Source organism: Moschus berezovskii, chromosome 4, assembly GCF_049115385.1.
Source record: "Moschus berezovskii isolate FMDL1 chromosome 4, NW_MosBer_1.0, whole genome shotgun sequence".
NCBI classification, from domain to species: domain Eukaryota; kingdom Metazoa; phylum Chordata; class Mammalia; order Artiodactyla; family Moschidae; genus Moschus; species Moschus berezovskii.
In genome coordinates, this window is record NC_142463.1 from 122,643,704 (window position 1) to 122,654,319 (window position 10,616).

The 10,616-nt window shown below is 40.1% G+C and overlaps 1 pseudogene; it reads left to right on the forward strand.

The window, feature by feature from the left end:
- The first annotated feature begins 1,063 nt into the window (after positions 1 to 1,063).
- On the forward strand, positions 1,064 to 10,290 carry LOC148778250 (large ribosomal subunit protein eL42-like; annotated as a pseudogene).
- The last annotated feature ends 326 nt before the right edge of the window (positions 10,291 to 10,616 follow it).

Consider the following 10,616-nt stretch of genomic DNA (forward strand, 5'->3'; position numbering starts at 1 on the left):
GAGAATAGCCCTGAGCTTCAATATACAGGCTGCCCAAAGCCACTCCAAACCCACTGACATCTCAAACTCATTACTGGACACTTCATTGCACTCCAGAGAGAATAAATCCAGCTCCACCCACCAGAACACCGACACAAGCTTCCCTAACCAGGGAACCTTGACAAGTCACCTGTCCAACCGCACAGACAACGAGGTAACTACATAATAAAGAGAACTCCACAAACTTCCAGAAGACAGAAAGGCCACCCAAGCACAGCAATATAAACAAGATGAAGAGGCAGAGAAATACACAGCAAGTAAAGGAACAGGATAAATGCCTACCAACACAAACAAAAGAGGAAGATATAGGGAACCTTCCTGATAAAGAATTTGGAAGTTTAATTGTGAAAATGATTCAAAATCTGGAAAACAAAATGGAGTTACAGATAAATAAAGTGGAGTAAAAGATAGAGAAGATGGAAGAAATGTTTAATAAGGAATTAGAGAAAATAAAAAGGAGTCAATATACAATGAATAATGCAATAGATGAGATCAGAAACACTCTCGAGGGAACAAACAGTAGAATAACAGAGGCAGAAGACAGGATAAGTGAGCTAGAAGATAGAATTGTAAAATTAAATGAAACAGAAACGGAAAAAGAAAAACAAAAGAAATGAGGACAATATTAGAGACCTCTGGGACAATGTTAAACACCCCAACATTCGAATCATAGGAGTCTCAGAAGAAGAAAACAAAAAGAAAAACCATGAGAGAATACTTGAGGAGATAATAGTTGAAAATTTCCCTAAAATGGGGAAAGAAATAATCACCCAAGTCCAAGAAACCCAGAGAGTCCCTAACAGGATAAACCCAAGGCAAAATATTCTAAGACACATATTAATCAAATTAACAAAGACCAAACACAAAGAACAAATATTAAAAGCAGCAAGGGAAAGGCAACAAATAACACAAAAGGGGATTCCCATAAGGATAACAACTGATCTTTCAACAGAAACTCTTCAGGCCAGGAGGGAATGGCAAGACATACATAAAGTAATGAAAGAAAGTAACCTACAACTTCTTTCTAGGTTGGTATCGCTCTGGCAAACATGGTGAACGTTCCAAAAACCCGCCGGACTTTCTGTAAGAAGTGTGGGAAGCACCAGCCCCACAAAGTGACACAGTACAAGAAGGGAAAGGATTCTCTGTATGCCCAGGGAAAGCGGCGTTATGACAGGTAACAAAGTGGCTGTGGTGGGCAGACTAAGTCGATTTTCCAGAAAAAAGCTAAAACTACAAAGAAGATTGTACTGAGGATGAATGTGTTGAGCCCAACTGTAGATCAAACAGAATGCTGGCTATTAAGAGATGCAAGCATTTTGAGCTGGGAGGCGATAAGAAAAGGACAAGTGATACAGTTTTGAGCTTAATATTTTGTTTTATTATGAAGACAATAAAATTTGAGATCGTTTACTTCATGTAGTTTCAGTTGGTTTTTTTAAAGGAAATAGAAATGCCATCAATAAAATACTTTTTGGGAAAATAAAAAAAAAAATAAAGTAACCTACAGCCCAGATTACTATACCCAGCAGTTCAGTTCAGTTCAGTTCAGTCGCTCAGTCGTGTCCGACTCTCCGCGACCCCATGAATCACAGCACGCCAGGCCTCCCTGTCCATCACCAACTCCCGGAGTACACTCAAACTCATGTCCACAGAGTCGGTGATGCCATCCAGCCATCTCATTCTCCGTCGTCCCCTTCTCCTCCCGCCCCCAACCTTTCCCAGCATCAGAGTCTTTTCCAGTGAGTCAACTCGTCGCATGAGGTGGCCAAAGTATTGCAGTTTCAGCTTTAGCATCAGTCCCTCCAATGAACATCCAGGATTGATCTCCTTTAGAATGGACTGGTTGGATCTCCTTGCAGTATAAGGGACTCTCAAGAGTCTTCTCCAACACCACAGTTCAAAAGCATCGATTCTTCGGCGATCAGCCTTCTTCACAGTCCAACTCTCACAACCATACATGACCACGGGAAAAACCATTGCCTTGACTAGACGGACCTTGGTTGGCAAAGTAATGTCTCTGCTTTTTAATATACTATCAAGGTTGGTCATAACTTTCCTTCCAAGGAGCAAGCGTCTTTTAATTTCATGGCTGCAATCAGCATCTGCAGTGATTTTGGAGCCCAAAAAAACAAAGTCTGACACTGTTTCCACTGTTTTTCCATCTATTTCCCATGAAGTGATGGGACCAGATGCCATGATCTTTGTTTTCTGAATGTTGAGCTTCAAACCAACCTTTTCACTCTTCTCTTTCACTTTCATCAAGAGGCTTTTGAGTTCCTCTTCACTTTCTGCCATAAGGGTAGTGTCATCTGCATATCTGAGGTTATTGATATTTCTCCCAGCAATCTTGACTCCAGCTTGTGCTTCTTCCAGCCCAGCATTCCTCATGATGTACTCTGCATATAAGTTAAATAAGCAAGGTGACAATATACAACCTTGACGTACACCTTTTCCTATTTGGAACCAGTCTGTTGTTCCATGTCCAGTTCTAACTGTTGCTTCCTGACCTGCATACAGGTTTCTCAAGAGGCAGGTCAGGTGGTCTGGGATTCCCATCTCTTTCAGAATGTTCCACAGTTTATTGTGATCCACACAGTCAAAGGCTTTGGCATAGTCAATGAAGCAGAAATAGATGTTTTTCTGAAACTCTCTTGCTTTCTCCATGATCCAGCGGATGTTGGCAATTTGATCTCTGGTGCCTCTGCCTTTTCTAAAACCTGCTTGAACATCTGGGAGTTCACGGTTTACATATTGCTGAAGCCTGGCTTGGAGAATTTTGAGCATGACTTTGCTAGCGTGTGAGATGAGGGCAATTGTCCGGTAGTTTGAGCATTCTTTTGCAAGGATCTCATTCAAATATGAAGGAGAAATCAAAAGCTTTACAGACAAGCAAAAGCTGAGAAAATTCAGCATCACCAAACCAGCTCTCCAACAAATGCTAAAGGATTTTCTCTAGACAGGAAACAAAAAAAGGGTATATAAACTGGACCCCAAAACAATAAAGAAGATGGCAACGGGATCATACTTATCAATAATTACCTTAAACATAAATGGGTTGAATGCCCCAACCAAAAGACAAAGCCTGGCTGAATGGATACAAAAATAAGAACCCCATATATGTTGTCTACAAGAGACCCACCTCAAAACGAGGGACACATACAGACTGAAAGTGAAGGGCTGGAAAAAGATATTCCATGCAAATAGAGACCAAAAGAAAGCAGGAGTAGCAATACTCATATCAGATAAAATAGATTTTAAAACAAAGGCTGTGAAAAGAGACAAAGAAGGAAACTACATACTGATCAAAGGATCAATCCAAGAAGAAGATATAACAATTATAAATATTTATGCACCCAACATAGGAGCACCGCAATATGTAAGACAATTACTAACATGTATGAAAGGGGAAATTAACAACAACGCAATAATAGTGGGAGACTTTAATACCACACTCACACCTATGGATAGATCAACTAAACAGAAAATTAACAAGGAAACACAAACTTTAAATGATACAATAGACCAGTTAGACGTAATAGGTCTCTATAGGACATTTCACCCCCAAACAATGAATTTCACCTTTTTCTCAAGCACACACGGAACCTTTTCCAGGATAGATCACATCCTTGGCATAAATCTAGCCTTGGTAAATTCAAAAAATTTGAAATCATTCCAAGCATCTTTTCTGACCACGATGCAGTAAGATTAGATCTCAATTACGGGAGAAAAACTATTAAAAATGCCAACATATGGAGGCTGAACAACACAATGCTGAATAATGAACAAATCATAGAATAAATCAAAAGAGAAATCAAAATATGCATAGAAATGAATGAAAATGAAAACACAACAACCTAAAACCTCTGGGACATTGTAAAAGCAGTGTTAAGGGGGAAGTTCATAGCAATACAGGCACACCTCAAGAAATAAGAAAAAGTCAACTAAATAACCTAACCATGGGAAATAGATGGAAAAACAGTGGAAACAGTGTCAGACTTTATTTTTTTGGGCTCCAAAATCACTGCAGATGCTGATTGCAGCCATGAAATTAAAAGACGCTTGCTCCTTGGAAGGAAAGTTATGACCAACCTTGATAGTATATTAAAAAGCAGAGACATTACTTTGCCAACCAAGGTCCGTCTAGTCAAGGCAATGGTTTTTCCCGTGGTCATGTATGGATGTGAGAGTTGGACTGTGAAGAAGGCTGATCGCCAAAGAATCGATGCTTTTGAACTGTGGTGTTGGAGAAGACTCTTGAGAGTCCCTTATACTGCAAGGAGATCCAACCAGTCCATTCTAAAGGAGATCAACCCTGGATGTTCATTGGAGGGACTGATGCTAAAGCTGAAACTGCAATACTTTGGCCACCTCATGCGACGAGTTGACTCACTGGAAAAGACTCTGATGCTGGGAAAGGTTGGGGGCGGGAGGAGAAGGGGACGACGGAGAATGAGATGGCTGGATGGCATCACCGACTCTGTGGACATGAATTTGAGTGTACTCCGGGGGTTGGTGATGGACAGGGAGGCCTGGCGTGCTGTGATTCATGGGGTCGCGGAGAGTCGGACAGGACTGAGCGATTGAACTGAACTGAACATCTAAAGAAACTAGAAAAGGAAGAGATGAAGAACACAAGGGTTAGTAGAAGGAAAGAAATCATAAAAATTAAGGCAGAAATAAATGCAAAAGAAAAAAAAGAGACCATAGCAAAAATCAACAAAGCCAAAAGCTGGTTCTTTGAGAAGGTAAATAAAATTGACAATCCACTAGCCAGATTCATCAAGAAACAAAGGGAGAAGAACCAAATCAATAAAATTAAAAATGAAAATGGAGAGATCACAACCGACAACACAAAAATACAAAGGATTATTAGAGAATACTATCAACAATTATATGGCAATAAAATGAATAACTTGGAAGAAATGGACAAATTCCTAGAAAAGTACAACTTTCCAAAACTGAACCAGGAAGAAATAGAAAATCTGAACAGACCCATCACAAGCATGGAACTAGAGGCTGTAATCAGAAATCTTCCAGCAAACAAAAGCCCAGGTCCAGACAGCTTCTAAGCTGAATTCTACCAAAAATTTAGGGAAGAGCTAACACCTATTCTACTCAAATTCTTCCAGGAAATTGCTGAGGAAGGGAAACTTCCAAACTCATTCTATGAGGCCACCATCACCCTAATCCCAAAACCTGGTAAAGATCCCACAAAAAAAGAAAACTACAGGCCAATATCACTGATGAACACAGATGCAAAAATCCTTAACGAAATTCTAGCAATCAGAATCCAATAACACATTAAGAAGATCATACATCATGACCAAGTGGGCTTTATCCCAGGAATGCAAGGATTCTTCAATATCCACAAATCAATCAATGTAATACACCACATTAACAAACTGAAAAATAAAAATCATATGATTATCTCAATAGATGCAGAGAAAACCTTCGACAAAATTCAACATCCATTTATGATAAAAACCCTCCAGAAAGTGGGAAGAGAAGGGACATACCTCAACATAATAAAAGCTATATATGACAAACCCACAGCAAACATTATCCTTAATGGTGAAAAACTGAAAGCATTTCCCCTAAAGTTAGGAACAAGACAAGGGTGCCCACTCTCACCACTACTACTCAACATAGTTCTGGAAGTTTTGGCTACAGCAATCAGAGCAGAAAAAGACATAAAAGGAATACAAATTGGAAAAGAAGAAGCAAAATTTCACTGTTCGCTGATGACATGATCCTCTACACAGAAAACCCTAAAGACTCTACCAGAAAACTACTAGAGCTAATCAATGAATACAGTAAAGTTGCAGGATATAAAATCAACACACAGAAATCCCTTGCATGCCTATACACTAATAATGAGAAAATAGAAAGAGAATTAAGGAAACTCTTCCATTCACTGTTGCAACGAAAAGAATTAAATACTTAGGAATATATCTACATAAGGAAACAAAAGACTTGTACATAGAAAACTATGAAACACTAGTGAAAGTAATCAAAGAGGACACTGATAGATGGGGAAATATACCATGTTCATGGATTGGAAGAATAAATATTGTAAAAGTGAGTATAATACCCAAAGTAATTTATGCATTCAATGCAATCCCTATCAAGCTACCAACGATATTTTTCACAGAACTAGAACAAATAATCTCATAATTTGTATGGAAATACAAAAAACCTCGAATACTCAAAGCAATCTTGAGGAAGAAGAATGGAACTGGGGGAATCAACCTGCTGGACTTCAGGCTCTACTACAAAGCCACAGTCATGAAGACAACATGGTACTGGCACAAAGACAGAAATATAGATCAATGGAACAAAATAGAAAGCCCAGAGATAAATCCACGCACCTATGGACAACTTATCTTTGACAAAGGAGGCAAGAATATAAAATGGAGAAAAGACAGTCTCTTTAACAAGTGGTGCTGGGAAAACTGGTCAGCCTCTTGTAAAAGAATGAATCTAGAACACTTCCTAACACCATACACCAAAATAAACTCAAAATGGATTAGAGAGCTAAATGTAAGACCAGAAACTATAAAACTCCTAGAGGAGAATATAGGCAAAACACTCTCTGACGTAAATCATAGCAGGATCTTCTAAGACCCACCTCTCAGAATATTGGAAATAAAAGCAATGTCCATCTGCAGATGAATGGATAAGAAAGCTTTGGTACATATACACAATGGAGTATTTCTCAGCCATCAAAAAGAATGCATTTGAAACAGTTTTAATGAGGTGGATGAAATTGGAGTCAATTTTACAGAGTGAAGTAAGCCAGAAAGAAGAACATCAATACTGTATATTAACGCATATATATGGAATTTAGAAAAATGGTAACCTGAACCCTGTATAAGAGACTGCAAAAGAGACATAGGCATTTAGAACAGTCTTTGGGACTCTGTGGGAGAGGGTGAAGGTGGAATGATTGGGGAGAATGGAATTGTAGCATGTATATTATCATAAGTGACCAGTCCAGGTTCGACGCATTATTTTTCCTCTGTTCATTTCTTTGCATTTGTGCTTTTTTAATAAAAATACTTTTAACTGTAAAAAAATAAAAAATAAACAAATGGGACCTATTTAAAATCAAAAGCTTCTGCACAGCAAAGGAAACTCTAAGCAAGGTGAAAAGACAGCCTTCAGAATGGGAGAAAACAATAGCAAATGAAACAACTGACAAAGAATTAATCTCCAAAATATACAAGCAGCTCCTGCAGCTCAATTCCAGAAAAATAAACGACCCAATCAAAAAATGGGCCAAAGAACTAAACAGACATTTCTCCAAAGAAGACATAAAGATGGCTAACAAACACATGAAAAAATGCTCAACATCCCTCATAATCAGAGAAATGCAAATCAAAACCACAATGAGATACCATTTCACACCAATCAGAATGGCTGCTATCCAAAAGTCTACATGCAATAAATGCTGGAGAGGGTGTGGAGAAAAGGGAACCCTCTTACACTGTTGGTGGGAATTCAAACTAGTACAACCACTGTGTAGAACAGTGTGGAGATTCCTCAAAAAACTGGAAATAGAACTGCCATATGATCCAGCAATCGCACTCCTGAGTGTACACACCAAGGAACCAGAGTTGAAAGAAACACATGTACTCCAATGTTCATTGCAGCACTGTTTATAATAGCGAGGACACGAAAGCAACCTAGATGTCCATCTGCAGACGAATGGATAAGAAAGCTTTGGTATATACGCACAATGGAGTATTTTTCAGCCATCACAAAGAAGGCATTTGACTCAATTCTAATGAGGTGGATGAAACTGGAGCCTATTATACAGAGTGAAGTAAGCCAGAAAGAAAAACATCAATACAGTATACTAACACATATATATGGAATTTAGAAAGATAGTAACCTTAACCCTGTATATGAGACTGCAAAAGAGACATAGGTGTATAGAACAGTCTTTGGGACTCCGTGGGAGAGGGTGAAGGTGGGATGATTTGGGAGAATGGCATTGAAGCATGTATATTATCATATGTGAAATGAATCACCCAGGTTCGACGCATGATACAGGATGCTCGGGGCTGGTGCACGGGGATGACCTGGAGGGAGGATATGGGGAGGAGCGAGGTGGGAGGGGGGTTCAAGAAGGGGAACACATGTACACCTGGGGCAGATTTGTCAATGTATGGCAAAACCAACCAATATATTATTGTAAAGTAATTAGCCTCCAATTAAAAAAATAAATAATAAAAAATATAAAAAATTTGCTGCCTCTAAAAAAAAAAAAACATTGTTTTATTTTCTGAGTTATGTTTTAATTTTTTTTCTCTTTCTACTAAAATGTTGTAATGATAACCTTCGCGTTTAACTTTTCTTTTGAATTATTTTCTTTTATTTTATTTATTAATGAAGTAATCGTAGTTATCATAATAGGATACAGTCTAAGCCAGAAACTTATCACATGCAGTTTCTTGTCCTCTTTCTGGGATGTCTTCCTTCTTATAGATGAGAAATCTGTAAGCCTATCTTACAGATGTGTGTTGAAAGGATTGACCCAGACTCATAGCATCCAAAGTGACAGATATGGAGTTTGAGCTCAGCTCTGTCAGCTCAGCTGAGTCTGATTTCAAAACTGATGCATTTTATCACAGCAGCCTGCTTTTAAACATTAAGTATGAGCTGATTCTGGGATTCTAGGGCTTAGGGGCTCATTGCTGGGGGTGAGAGAGGACAAATATTAAGCCAATGAAGGCAACATAGTAAGGTAAGTGCCATGATGGGGAAATCACAGGATTTTGTGGTGTGTGTGTGTGTGTAACCATCAAGTCTAACCCAGGTGGGGATAATTCCTCTTAAAAGGATAAAATGGCATTCAGAGTCCCAGTGCACTGATTAGGGGTAGATAATATTAGCCACTGGTGGCTCAGATGGTAAAAAAATTTCTGCCTGCAAAGTGGGAGACTCACGTTCCCTAGGTGGGAAAGATCCCCCGAAGAAAATGGCAACTCACTCCAGTATTCTTGCCTGGGCAATCCATGGACAGAGGTACCTGACAAGATGTTGTCCATGGGGTCACAAGAGTTGGATCCATCTTAGCTACTAAACCACCATACATGGAAAAGATGAGACAGGGGACAGTTTATAGTTGTTTTATACCTGCACACTTCTGATTAAAACTAAAGGCTCTGACAGACTCTTTCCCCGTTGAGAAATGTTGTTCTTTCTCTTGTAAAATGATGATCTCAGGAAATACTATGCCAAAAGCTGACCATCAGTCAGCATTAAAATGAACAAGAAAACTCCCCAAGAGGAAAAGCTTTCTTGGTAAAAAGGCCATTTCCTAAGTGAGACTTCCTCTGGGAAAAGGTATGTGAAATTATTTCCTGGGTCACTGGTTACTCAGTGTCCTCTGGGGCCGTTAGTTGATGCTGAAAGGGAGATACTCACAAGGAGGGACAGAGAGATGGATGAATTCCTAGGTTTTTAGGAACTCCACCCACACCCACAGCTGCTATCCGTGTCATGATGGGTCCACAACAGGGATCTAGGGGTGAGCAAAGCAGGCATACATGTGGAGGAGCTCATGGTTCACCAGGGCAGAGATCTATACGCTTTAAATTATAAGGAAGAGAGCTATGGGTGGTCACTGGGTTTGTACAAGTGCTTCTGAAATCTGAGGAGGGGCTCCTGAGCAGGCAAACTGACTTCTGTTTAAGGATCAAATGCTACTCTGTCTCAGGAGTGGGGATGGGGTATGGGAGCTAACAAGAGAGGTTGGCATTATGCAACCTGGCACAGTATAAAATGGGACAAACCCAGACCATGCAGGGCAGCCTCATACTGACAAAGAGAATGACCAGGAGACATGGTCACAGAGGAAGGGGCTTTCTGTCTGTGATCTGTGGGTGTCTCTCCGTTCAGCCTACAAGGAGCCACTGAGGAATCTGCGGTTTAATACGGTGTGAATTTGGCTAGGTGAGGATGGTTTTTCCCAGATCTCTTCTCTGTGTGGCTCTAGCTTATAGTTCACCAAATGAGAACGTAGAGGAGATGTGGAAACCATCAGTAAAGCAGCAGTCACCCTGCTCCAAAGGTTATGTGGATGGTGGTGATGAGGGATGCAGAGGGATGGATGGAGGCCAGTTTGCCTTGCCCTTGCCTGTGTCACACATCACGCTTTTCCTCCTGACGCCCCTTCCTGCAACTAACAGCAACCAGGCCTACAACCAGCCTGCAAACTCCCCCCTACAGCAGCTACCGTAGAGACAGCCTTCAAGAGACATCAGCTGGCTTTCATGGTCGCGAAGCATTAGCTGAACATACCCAACATCCAGATTTTCCTGCCAGCTCTGACTTGTCCATTTATGTCAGTACTCCAGGAGGGCTGACTAATAACCTTTCACAGAACTTTCAAGTCTCCCTTTTAGATCTTTACTTCCCCCACACTTTTCCACATTTGTGTTAAGGACTAACTGCAAAGTTTCAGAATCTACCAGCATGATGGTGCCTTTTGGGGACCTGTGCTGAGCATAACTGGGCCTTGGTGTGCAGAATAGTGAGAGTGATGAAGGGATGGGAGATAGGGTGTT